The sequence below is a fragment of the Elgaria multicarinata genome, chromosome 4, assembly GCF_023053635.1.
Source record: "Elgaria multicarinata webbii isolate HBS135686 ecotype San Diego chromosome 4, rElgMul1.1.pri, whole genome shotgun sequence".
In the NCBI taxonomy this organism is placed as follows: Eukaryota; Metazoa; Chordata; class Lepidosauria; order Squamata; family Anguidae; genus Elgaria; species Elgaria multicarinata.
In genome coordinates this window covers 71,626,064-71,639,087 of record NC_086174.1, presented here as the reverse complement: position 1 = coordinate 71,639,087, position 13,024 = coordinate 71,626,064, and the positions used below count along the sequence as shown (strand labels likewise).

The 13,024-nt window shown below is 45.5% G+C and overlaps 1 protein-coding gene across 4 annotated transcripts in view; it reads right to left on the bottom strand.

Moving 5' to 3' along the window:
- The window catches only part of RGS17 (regulator of G protein signaling 17), a 66,090-nt gene extending 56,250 nt beyond the window's left edge, over positions 1-9,840 (bottom strand). Inside the window, exon 1 of one of the 4 annotated variants that reach the window (XM_063125688.1) lies at positions 9,699-9,840. The gene's annotated coding sequence lies outside the window, so the exon portion shown is untranslated. Of the gene's footprint in view, positions 1-8,322; positions 8,357-9,694 lie in introns of those variants that run through there. The other 3 variants (XM_063125689.1, XM_063125687.1, XM_063125690.1) reach the window with 3 other exon arrangements.
- Positions 9,841-13,024: the final 3,184 nt, after the last annotated feature.

Below are 13,024 nucleotides of genomic sequence, written 5' to 3'. Positions count from 1 at the left end.
AGACGTGATCTGGAGGATGTGTCTACTTCCAAAATAATACACATTAAAACAAATACATCAGTTTTGGGCAATGAAATAAATGCACAAGAGGCCCCAATCCTCTGGGCCCTCAGCAGGGGGCAAAGGGTTAAAGCCATGCTAGGGGCCCAATCCAAATCAGGCCTCCAGCACTTACTTTAGAGCAGGGGTGCTGAACCTCTTTCAGCCTGATGGTTGAATTCAATTTCATAAAATTTAATTTTATCTCACTCCCCTAATATGAATGCTTTCACGTGAAATGCATTACTCAATACAACCCTAGCTGTGTTAGGGGATGGGATGCTCTCTTTAACAGGGCTTACTCCCAGGTAAGTGCATTCAGGAGGACTGCAATAGCCTTAGTTCTGAAGCACAGCCCATTTGGGTCCAGGCAATTGAACTGCAGCATTAAGTTAAAAAAAATTACACATGAGTAATCTCTGCATACAGTGATACGCCTCCTATTTCATGTGTACAAGCTGTAGGACATTACAAAAAGAAATAGAAGCCCTATGCTGGACCACACACACCTCCGTTCTATTGACCTTGCATTCTTCTCTTCCAGAATTCCTTCCCCTCTCCGTATGCATACACAGTGTGAGTGTGCTTTCATACAATGGCTAAGCTTAAATATTCTTGCCAGAGAGTAAGCCCCAGAAAAAAATATCTGAACAAATATGCATAAACATGCATAAGTTTGGGCTGGGACAGGGGTAGGCATGGCTGGGCACCTACCGAGGACCCCAACCCCAATGGGCCCAATGATATGAGGCCCCTGGAATTGCACCTCCACTTCCCCACTGCAACCTACTGCTTCACCTGCTTCTCACTCTGGCCCAGACAACAGCAGTGCATGAGCTGATGTCTGCTCACCTGAGGTTGGATTTAACCCTGAGCCCCAAAATCCTTGGGCTTCAAGTCATAGTTTTCTCAGCCTCCCACCCCATCTGTAGTATAAAAATTGGTGCTATTGAAGGTTTGTTTCCCCCATCCCCCTTTCCTTTTTTAAAAACTTCCATGTGGTGCAGCGAATTTCAGGAGGGAAGTAGCTGGGAAGGAAAGGCTCAGGGACACTGTGGCCTGGTTCAGACAACACACTAAACCATGCTGCTTTACCGCAAAATGGTTAATGGAATGCATTAAGGTCAATGCATTCTGTTAACCATTTTGTGGTTAAGCAGCATGGTTTAGCGTGTTGTCTGAAACAGGCCACAGTTTACTTCAGAGTATACAAAAACAAGGAATAATTAACGTAATGTGTAGTCTGACCAGTGTCAGTGGGTCAGTGAATCCACTCCAGCTTTCAGTCAGAACTGTAAAGGATCCATCTAAGGTGCAGAGCTTGGAGTGTATATCTCCTTTAGAGTTCTGACGGAAACCTGGAACAGATTCATCACCCCACTGACATTGGAGCCACCAGCTTCCACTGAGTCTGACCCTAACAGTGTTGATGTACATGGCAGGAGGATGGTTGCATGTAAGGACTGTGGCAGACCAACTTAGACATGATGTGGGAGTTCCATGATCAGGATCTCCCACAGGCTTTTCATTTTACTTCTTTACTCAACTGCTCACGAGACTGCTAAATTAGGGTGACCATATGGAAAGGAGGACAGGCTACTGTATACTCAACATTTGCATAGAAAAGGGATTTTCAGCAGGTGTTATTTGTATGCATGTAGCACCTGGTGAAATTCCCTCTTCATTGCAACAGTTAAAGCTGCAGGAGCCCTGCCCTCTTTTGTATCTGATCGCTCTAGTATAGCTCTTGTAGTTTTAACTGTTGTGGTGAAGAGGGAATTTGACCAGGTGCTGTATGCATACAAATGGCACCTGCTGAAATTCCCTTTTCTATGCAACTGTTGAAGATACAGGAGCCCTGTTCTCCTTTCCATATGGTCACCCTATGCTAAACTGACCAAGGAATGAGACTGGTGTGTGTGTGTGAGAGAGAGTTTCTTCCTATTCCATTTCCTCTAATCTGAACCAATTCTCTGAAGTTTATTATCTCTACTAGAGTGGGGTCAGGTGGCACTATTAAGTCAAGAGCAGGTTGTGGGGGGGGGGGGAATTAAATGGGTAAAATGGGGCAAGGGGGAAATTCCCCTCCCACAGAGCCAGTTCCCCAAGCTAATGAACAGCCCTGTGCAGAATCTGCAAATTTCTGATCCATCAAGGCAAACACACCTCATCATCCAGCAAGGCAAAAATTCAAGCACCAGATTGCCATTGGCCCTTAAACAAGGAAACAACCGGAGGTTCCCGCTGGCAGTAATTGCAGCAAATACCAGGAAGCAGGTTTCTCCGATTTGGTTCCTAGAAAATCTTGCTGGCTTCAAAGTTCTGCCAAAACAGTTTTGTTTTGCTTTTAACTGCATCTCTGCCACCGGCCATGTGGCTTGGAAAGGGCCGGACGACCCTCTTGCTTTTACCATCTCAGGCAGGCAGCAAAAATAGGAGGATAATCAGGCCTCTGGAGGGCTGTGTCTAACTTGGTCGCTCACAACTCACAAAGGCCGTATGTAACAAGAAGAAAATACAAGCATGCGCTAATAATTTTCTCGATGGACTTTAAGGCATGTGGGAAGAGAAAGCCCACATGCTCCACAGAGGCAGTGGTTTCAGTTTTCATGGTGGGAACCACTGTTGGGGTTGTGGCAGATAAAATTATCCATAGGAAGAACAGTCTGCTAACTGCTTTGTGGAGAGCTCCCTGTTCTTTCTTGCCTCTTTCCCAGTGGCCCTATCAAAGACTTGCACCATCCTATAGCCAAGATAGCACAGTGGTCACTTATGTAGCCCCCCAAAACAGGAAACACATCACCCCAAAAGAGAACCAAAGAGGACACTGCTTTGTATCAAAACTGAATAGGCTAATTTATTTGCATAAATGCACATTTAGAAATAAAGACCCTAATGTAAACAAAAATGCAGTATGTCTCCCCATAGCAGGTGACTTCAGGGCCCTTGCTTTCTTTTCTCATGGTTCTTTTACCTTTAAACTGGACTTCGACTGGAAAGCCCAACCTTCTAACAGAGGATGCCTTCAAACAAAGGCCAGTCCTCTGACAGCTGTTCAAATAGAGGACTGTCCTCTGTAAACTAGGACACATGGCCATCCTACAAAGCTGTGTACTGCTTTAAAAACAAACAAACTGGAAATCTTGTGTAAAGCATACTCTTGAGTCTGTTCCAGTAAAGGCTGAAATCTGCAACCTGTTTACACATTTTGCATGATTTATTTTGTTTCTGCTGACTATGGTGAGAGACAAGAGCTATGAAGATAACTGAAACCCAGCTCTACTGTTTAATAGAAATCTTTTTCTCTTCTCCATTGCTGACAGTCCACCACAAGCTTTCTCAAATGTTTAGTTGCAGCCTTAAGGGATAGAAACTTCCTCTAGGTATAGGGATTATCAACAAAACAAAAACACGACAGATAGCAATATAAGTAGCTATTAGCAAGTCAGGAGGAATATTTGTCTTTCAGATATAAGTTTACATTGCTGGAGGTTTACGACGTTTAGCAACAGAGAATGGAACTTGGTTTTGTTTGTTTATATTAAAATCACATTTGCATCCTGCCTGTCCTCAATGTAGTTCAGCATTGTAGACATCAGTCTTAACCTCACCCCTTACAACAACAATGAAACACAGGGCCTGTTCACACAACACGCTAAGCCATGGTTAGGCTACAAACCTTTTGCAGTAAATGGTTAGTGAGTGTGTTTAAACCATGGCTGTGCAGCCACCATGATTAGTAATGGTTCACAAGACACACTAAGTCATAGTTCACATGACACGCTAAGCCATCATGTTTAGATCAAAATGCTTAACCACTGTAGCTTAGCATGGCATCTGAACAGGGTCACAATGACAAGTTCCAGGTCACCAGGTCAGCTGGGTGCACTTCATTAGTGTCATAGAATCATAGAATAGTAGAGATGGAAGGGGGTTCTAAAGTCATCGAGTCCATCCCCTGCTCACTGCAGGAATCCACCTTAAAGCATTCCTGACAGATGGCTGTCCATCTGTAGAACTGGCAACAAACAAAGGTGTAAAGAAGGGTTAAAGTACTATTTGCAGGGAACAACCTTTGTTTCACATATTAAACTTCCGCAAAATGGAATATTTATATATTTCACCTTAATGCTCAATCCTAAAGATATTTACATTATACTAATTTACGCTGCAATCCTATGCACCCTTTACCTGTGAATATGTATCACTGAACTAAATTAGTCTTTATTCTGAGTAGTTGTCCATAAGATTGTACTATTAATAACATTTACATCCAAGTAAGTATGTTTAAGATGGCAGATGCAATTAAAATTCTCTCTTCTATTTATATTTTGATTTACTTATAGTCTCTAGATGCAGCTAAAAGCTTTGCAGGTGGAACATTTTGCTTTCAGCAGATACATGACTGCAGAAAAAGCTCTCTCAGCAAGAAGATTCAGAGATGGAAAACTTAATCTGTTGAATCCCCTGCCTGTTAAAACAGCTGCTGAAGATGCAGGAGACCTGGCAGAAAAAATCTAGCAGCCACAGATACCTGGTGCATCAGAAGTGCCTTGATAAATGATTCAGTAAACTTTCCAGATGGCTCAAGTAAGTGAGCCAACCAGCATACTCCAAGGGAATCCTTGATATATAAGGTAACAAGTCCAGATAGGGGAAAGTGCTTAGATGGAAAAGTGGAGAGTGACATTCTTTGACTGTTAGGGCTCCTCTAAATGAGCGATTTATTGCATGCTTGTGATTGGCCACTCACAAAAGTGGGTCTTTTAAATGACATCATGAATGACCAGGATGTCTCCTGCAGCATTCATTGAAAATTCCATCATTAAAAGAACAACTTTTAAAGTGGAAATTTGTGGGGGGAAAGCAGGATCTTCCACACTAGATGGCGCCATCTCAATGGAAATGAACAGAACATGCTTAGAGATTGCCCAGTGGTTGCCCCTCTCTGTCCATGTAATGTAGCCCATAACAATCCCCCCCCCCCAAGTAGGAAGCACAAACATCCTGGATAAGCAATGTGATTTCCCCTTAATGTAAAGACACCTTCCTCTCCAGATGTTTGGGACCACAGCTCCCATCATCCCTGACCATTCACTGTACTGGCTGGTGCTGATGGGAGTTGTTGTCCAAAACAACTGGAAGACAAGGCTGCTCTAGTACATCCTCATCTAGAAGAGCACTAAGGCACTAACCAGAAGACTAAGGAATTCTTAACTACTATTACATAGCAGAGATGGTTCCTGAATCTCCCTTAGTGATACTACTACCTTGACAGTAGTTAAGATTTTTCTTGCACCTCTCTTTCCTATTTTTTCAAATGCATCCAAACTCCTAGGACAGAATGTGCCAAGAGATTTCTAAGGAAGTGGTTTGGCCCCTTTGCTGATATTCCACATAGTTCTCTCTGCTTGCATTTTAGCAGTGCCTAGTGGAAGCCATCTTGACTGGCTAGAATGGAAGCAGAACATACCAAGCTATTTCTCAGCAAAGGGCGGGGGGTGGGCAGGCGAACCATTTGCTTATAACCTGCTGAGCCCAGAGTGCCAGCCAGCAGCACAATTGGGAATTATACTCTAGTATTGGCTTCTGCCAGCTAGGAGTAAATGGGTGGGCATCATTCTCTCTTGTGGTATCTCCTATATTTAGAAGCATGGCAGCTGCTCTACTTCTGATTTTTCATGTAGATGTGAGAGAAGTTAAATTGGCCTAAGTCATCTTTTTCCAGGATGGTGCCTTCCAGATATTATGGACTATATAACTCCTATTAGCTCCACTATGCTCCAGAAAGCATAATCTGGAGATGATGGGATTTGCAGTCCAAATTGCCTAGAGGGTGCCATGTTTGGGAAGGCTGGACTAAGTCAGGGGTGGGCAGAAAGGAGGGGGCTGTCTTCATGGTGCCAAGTTGGTGCCACCTCCCTCTTCAACCCCACACTTTCCCTCTCCTGGGGTGGCATTGGGTAATCCCAACACCGAGGAGAGTGTGTGGGGTTTCTGGGCAGCCATCCAGATCCTGGAGCTGCCCCTGCCCTCTTCCTGGTGTAAGGTGACCAATCTCTGATGGAAGGCGACCTGGTGGAAGGCGACCAATCACCAGACTCCATCCCTGGGTTGACCCTGGATTGGCTCCAGAGTGTGACATCATTCCGTTTGAAAAAGTTGGGGTAAATCCCCAACTTTTTCAAAAGGCATCATTGCGGGGAAGCCCTATGGTGGCTGCGAACCTGCACTCGTGTCATCTAACTGATGTGGTGCAGATCCACAGCCACCACAGGGCTTTCCCTGTGTTTAGACAGTCCCTAGATCTCCAGATGTTTGCTACTTCCACTCCCTGCTCATCATTGAGCAATGCTGGCTGGGAACTGAAGTCCCAAACATCTGGAGGTTTATCTTCTGCCCACACAGCTAATCATGTACAAACCGTGGAGACTGGTGCCTTTGCAAATACACAATCAGGATAAGAGAGCTACTTGCAATAGTGTTACTTGTCCTTGTTAAAAGGAAATGAGTCCAAGCCATTTCTCTCTGTGGGGTGTAGCTTTGGGGACTGTCATGATGAGCACTGGCACTTCCAAATTTATCACTACACCATGATGGACTGCAAATTCTATTTGCTCTAGCTAGCATAGCCATTGGTGAAGGATGATGGAAGTTGCAGTCCAATGACATCTAGAAGCCAAATGTTCCCCATCCCTGTTTTAGGGGAGTCTCACACTTGTAGTGTAAATTGAAGTCTTACACTTGCAATATAAAACCAAAACGAAACATGTTTTGTGATGAAACCAGTCAATATCACAAAACCTAAAACTGGCATGAAAGTACATTTGATTTGTTTTCCATACATGGACTATTCCACACTGACCACATTTACACGTGTCATAAATAGGGCTTGTTCATCCATGCATGAAGTGAGAACTTCCACATCCCCTTCATCACCTCCAGCACACAGCATTTCAGTTTATTGGCATTTATTTACATCTTTTGTTTACTGTCTCTCAATAGAGTTTCCAAGGCAGTTCAAAGAAGTCACTTCACATATTCACCTTTAAGAGACACAAGAGCGAACCCAAGAAAATCTTGAGAATGGGTCAAGCTGATAAGACTACCAAACAGGAAAATAGTTTTGTCTGAATTTTCATTGTCACTTTACACTCAAGATATTCTGAATGAGAGAGCTAGGGTTCAGTTTGAGACTAGGTGCACCAGGACTCAGCCCAGAATCTATTTTTTAATACTAAGATTGTCCTGAAAAGCATAAGAGTGCCTCTGAACATGTATAGAGCACATTTCCAGCACTGGTGAACTATCAAGCCTACCCACTCATACTACCTTAAAGATTAAGAAGTCCATTTCTCTGGATGTAATTTTGGATGTAGGCATAAGCTCAGACCTTTCTTTCCAAAAATGAACATAGAAGACACTTCTCTGTTGCAGAACTGAAGCAATAATCCTCTGCACACTTACTTGGAAATAACCCTCACTGAACTCAATGAGAACTCCCTCTGAGTAAATACGCATAAGGATTGTGCTATGCATGATGAGAAAACTGAGGTAGCAAGCAGAAGCAATGCAAAGCTGGGGCAACAGAGAATGCTATATTCACATGCATATGATAATCATTTTCTGATAAATTCCATGTTAATGGACACGGGGTGGACTATGCACAGAAACATATGATATTACAGCTATTAAAAATAGATTCAGAGCAGGTTTGATACCTACCTGGGGCAACTCTAAAAAAATAGACTGAGGGAGTAAAGGAGTAACAAAGACCATTATTAGGGGAACAATGATTTTGTCACGCACATTATAAACAAGTAAGCTGTGAGTGAAAGCTTGGGTTAGCAGGCAAAAAAAAAAAAAAAATTGTGGGTGAGGGAGTGCCCATTATTCCTTGGAGTCACTGCTAATACATGACTTTTTAAAAACCATAATGAAAACAAAGAAGCTGCAACACATTAGATTATATATATTAAAAACCTTATACCATTTAATACAAATTTAAATAATTCAAGGAAATGGTAATGGTCCTGATCCAGCAGCCCACCTGAGTAAAATTAACTGCAGGGGGTGCAGAGGATGAGGAGTGGTGAAGGAATAACAGAAGCTGAGTAAATAGTAAATAGAAAAGAGTGTTGATCCATCAGACCCTGCTACTTCCTGGAGGGGAAAGATGGAAAAAAATCCACTTTCAGAGGGAGATCCCATCCATCAAAATCTGCTATCCCCCTCTCCCCCGCCTCCCTCCGCTCCCTCATTGCCCCAACCGCCTACACACACCAGTAGGTAAAGTCAGCAATTCTGCCAGAACACTCTAAGGAAAACAAAAAACAACAACACCTGACTGTTTCAATCACTCTTGTCAGATGCAACTTTGAATGGATAGCAGCAGGTTAGGACGAGAGAGAGAGAGAGAGAGAGAGAGAGAGAGAGAGAGACTGACTGACTGACTGTCTTTCCCCCCAATCTCAATCCTCCGACATTTTCACGGAGAAAAGCAACGGGAAAAAGAATCTGGCTAAGTCCAAGCACAGTGTTGATGCCGCAGGATCAACGAAGAGGGTGGCATGCAGGTAAGGCTAGGAAATGCCTTCTCGGCTCTTCCTATGAATGACAAGGAGAATGTCTGTGTAAGCCCCTCCACCCCTACCCCCACACGTGGGGGTGTCCCCCTTCACACCAATGCGGCGGCTACTATCGATTCAGCGGCTGGTTCTCTTCCTTTCATCCCTCTGGAAATCGATGCCTCCGTTAGGGATTTTCCCACACACAGAGACACATACACCAAAGGAAGGGATCCCAGTTTCTTGAAACATGGAGCCAAGGCGGAAAATCAGGATTTGGAAAGGGAACGATGTCCACAGGGGAAGGGGAGGGGTGGGTGGGAAAGGCATCGATTCTACAGGACGCAATGATCTGTAAAGATATTTGGGGGTGGAGGAGGGTTGCAGCCTTCCATTCCCTCCTCCTGGGAATAAGCCCAGCTAGGCAAGAGGAGCGGAGACAATCTCAGGCGCCTCTCTTCACATCTGCTCATTGACATTCATCCATTTCAGGGGCTTTCTCTTCCCTTTCACCCCCCCTTTTTTTTTACAATATCACTCCCAGCCTACTTCCAAACCATATTCTGCCTCCCTGACTTGATCAGTTTCCAATTCTTTGCCCCTCCAGCCGGTAGCATCATTCTACAGAGCAACAGCCCAGGAGGAGACCCAGTGTGTGTGTGTGTGTGTGTGCGCGCGCGCGTGTGATGGCCGGTCCAGGGGAAGCCACGGCGCTCTCAGCCTCGCACCCTCCCCACCACGATCTGCATCATTGGTGAGAAACAACCCCCCCACCTCCAAACACCCCCCCGCCCCGAGAGACGCGCACCTCGGGCAGCCGCCGCCGCCAGCCCCACCGCTCGCCCCCTTCGGCACTCCACGCAGCCACGGCGGTCCCTCCCCTCTTTCGCGTGGATCTGCAGTCCTCCCGCCCGCTCCCGTCAGCGCCCCCCTCCCGCTCGCCCATCTTTTCTTATATAGATCTCTATCCTGCCGCGCATCGGTCCATAAAGCAGACATTTTGGTGCCATTGATTTGTCCAAGGCTGAGGTTGAAAGGGAAAACCGGGGTGGGAGAGAGAGAGAGAGAGAGAGACGGTCTTGTCTTACCCACCCCCGCCTGGATGGGTGTGCTTGGCACTGAACGCTCCCGGGGAAAGGCTTGTGCAGCTGGTCCTCAGCGGAGCTGGTTTGCTGCCATCCGCCCAACTTCAGCACCCAGCCGGCAGGGAAAGAGAGAGGGAGCGAGAGCGAGAGAGAGAGAGAGAGAGAGAGAGAGAGAGAGAAGGGAAGGAGGGTAGGAGGGAGGGGAAAGCAAGGAAGGGAGAGAGGGAAAGAGGGAGGGAGGAAGGAGAGCGGAGGCTCTGCGTGCGCATGCGCCTCGCCGCTAGCGCTGGCCCCGACAGAGCAGCTGGAGTTTCCCCGCTTCTCCCAAGCGTGACTCATTCCTGGAGCCCCCCCCCCCCCCAGCCCGGCCACTGCCGCCCCGCCTCCCCTCCGTCCCTCCCTGCCCCCCTCCCCAGGGAGATTCCGAGCAGGAGGCTGGCGAGTACCAGGGGGCGAGCGCAGGGAGGGAGGCGGGCAGGCAGGCAGGCAGGCAGAGGATCCCCGCGGCGCTCGGGATGCGTCTTCGGCAGGGGAAGAAACGTGGAGATCGCGGGCGGAGCCGGGCGCTGCTGCGTGCCCAGCCGCGCGGCCACGTGCTTGGAGCGGGATGCGGGCTCTGTGGTGGCAGGCAAGTGAGCGAGCGTGGCCGAAGAGGCCAGCCCGCCGGCCGGCAAGGGGGACAAGTGGTCAAAGATCACGGTGACCCCGGGATTTGTTTTAGTTTAGTTTGGAAAGGGGGTCAGGGAGAAACATTGTATGAACGGACAAATGCCTGTCTTCAACAGATACAAGCTAGGTCAGCCATTTCACAACAACCTCCAGATGTTGTGGACCACCACTCCCAGCATTCCTGATGGGAGTCGAAGTCCCAAACATGTGGAGGGCACCAGGTTGGGCAAAGCTCAGTGAGGCCTTCGGGCACCCGCGATCATTGAGGTTTCAGGGGCACCCTATCCACTTGTTTAACATCTAGTTTGGATTTCAGTCGCTGGTGTTAGGCAAACCACTTTTTCTTCGCTTCAACCCAGCCATCTGCAATATGGGGATAATAACCCTAATCTACATTAGGGAATTACCAAGAATATAAGCACAAAAGAAGAGCCATGTGGGATGTAGTCCAGCACTCTGTACACACAGTGGCCAGCCCACTGTTGACCAGGAACCCACACACAGGACACAGGTGCATCAGTACCCTCAGCAACTGGTGTACATATTGCCTCTGATACTGGAGGTAGCACATAGCCCTCAGAACTAGAAGTCATTGATAGACTTATCCTCCATGAATTTGTCCAATCCCCCTTTAATGGTGGCCAAATTGAATTCCATAGTTCAACTATGCACCCTGTGAACAAGTACTTCCTTTTATCAGTCCTGAATCTCTCATCACTTATTAGCTTCATGAGATCTTGTATTATGAGGGAGAAAAATGTCTCCCTATCCACATTCTCTGCACCATGCATAACTCTTTACGCCTCTATCATGTCACCCTTACTTGCCCCTTTTCTAAACTAAACAATCCCAGCAGCTGCTGTAATGTTTCCTCATAGGGGAGTTGCTACAGCCCTTTGATCAATATAGTTGCCCTTTTCTGCACTTTTCCCAACTCTACAATTTCTTTTTTTAGGTGCTGTGACAGTATACACAGTATTCTAATACACAGATTAGATAATATCCTAATCTAAAATACACAGTATCCTAAGTGTGGTTGCACCATAGATTTTAGGGCTGTGCTCTGCTCCGTTTCAGATCCCCGAATCCGGAGCAGAGCAACCCGATCCAGACCAGCTAAATTCAGATCTCGATCAGGTCTAGGGACCTCTGGATCAAAGCAAAGTGGTTCACTTTGATTCAGATCGCTTCACCTTGATCCAGAGCTCTGGACGCCATTTTGAGCGTTTTTTCCATTGTATTGGGTGAAAAAACACCTATAACTTTTTTGTTTTTCAAGATACACACATGTAGCTGGGCACCATGATAGGTTCTAAATAGATCCTTATTCATGCCAATTTTGAAGTAACCATCCCCTGATTTTTGGAGAATTTTTAAAGTTGCCACATCCATTTACAAAATTTCATTTATCTCCATCATTTTTCAAGATACACACATGTAACTGGGCACCATGATAGCTCCCAAATAGGACCTTAGGCATGGCCACTTTGAAGGAAATCGGATCATGCCCTGATTTTTAGCGAATTTTAAATTATTTAACCCTCAACCATTTCCCCAATTTACAAAACTGCATTCATCTCCATCAGTTTTCAAGATACAGACATGTAACTGGGCAACATGATAGCTTCTAAATAGATCCTTAGTTGTGCCAATTTTTAAGCAAATCGGATCATCCCCTGATTTTTAGGAAATTTTTAAAGTTAAACCTTAACCACAATATCATTCAGAAATAAAGTATATTGGAAAGGAGATAGCGAAAGTGCATCTCAGGACAATATTAGCACTTCAAAGGGAACACAATGCAAAGGGAACACTGTGTTCCCTTTGAAATGCTATTGTCCTGAAATTTCTATAAATGGGGGAGGGAACACCTTTTAAAAATTCCCCCAAAATCAGGGCATGATCTGGTTTTCTTCAATGTGGCCATGCCTAAAGTTCTATGTGGAAGCTATCATGGTGCCCAGTTACATGTGTGTAGCTTAAAAAAACTGAGATAATTGCATTTCTGTAAATGGGGAAAATATATTTTTAAATTCCCCCAAAATCAGGGCATGATCTGGTTTCCTTCAATGTGGCCATGCCTAAGGTTCTATGTGGAAGCTATCATGGTGCCCAGTTACATGTGGGTATGTTGAAAAACAACGGAGATAACTGCATTTCTGTAAATGGGGGGGGGAATCTTTTAAAAATTCCCCAAATATCAGGGGGTGATCCCATTTCCTTCAAAATGGCCATGACTAAGGATCTATTCAGAACCTATCATGGTGCCCATTTTCATGTTTCTAACTTGAAAACTAAAAAAGTTATAGGCGTTTTACATTTGCAATGCAAGTCGAATGGAGATCCGGAGTGGAGCGGAGGTGGATCAACCCAAAGCGGAGTGAACCCGATCCAAAAGGTGCGGATTGGAATCTGGAGCGGATCGGGGGGTCTGTGCACAGCCCTAATAGATTTGTATCGGGGGGGGAGTAAGAATTGGCAGCATTATTTTCAATTCCTTTTCTAATTATACTTAACATGGAACTTGCCTTTTTCACAGATGCTGCACACTAGGTTAACATTTTTGTACAGTAATAGGACCATATAAACAAAAAGCATGTGTTCTGTCACTGAGTAATTACCTACCTTAGAGGTAATCAAACCATTGGCCTAGATCAGCTTTCC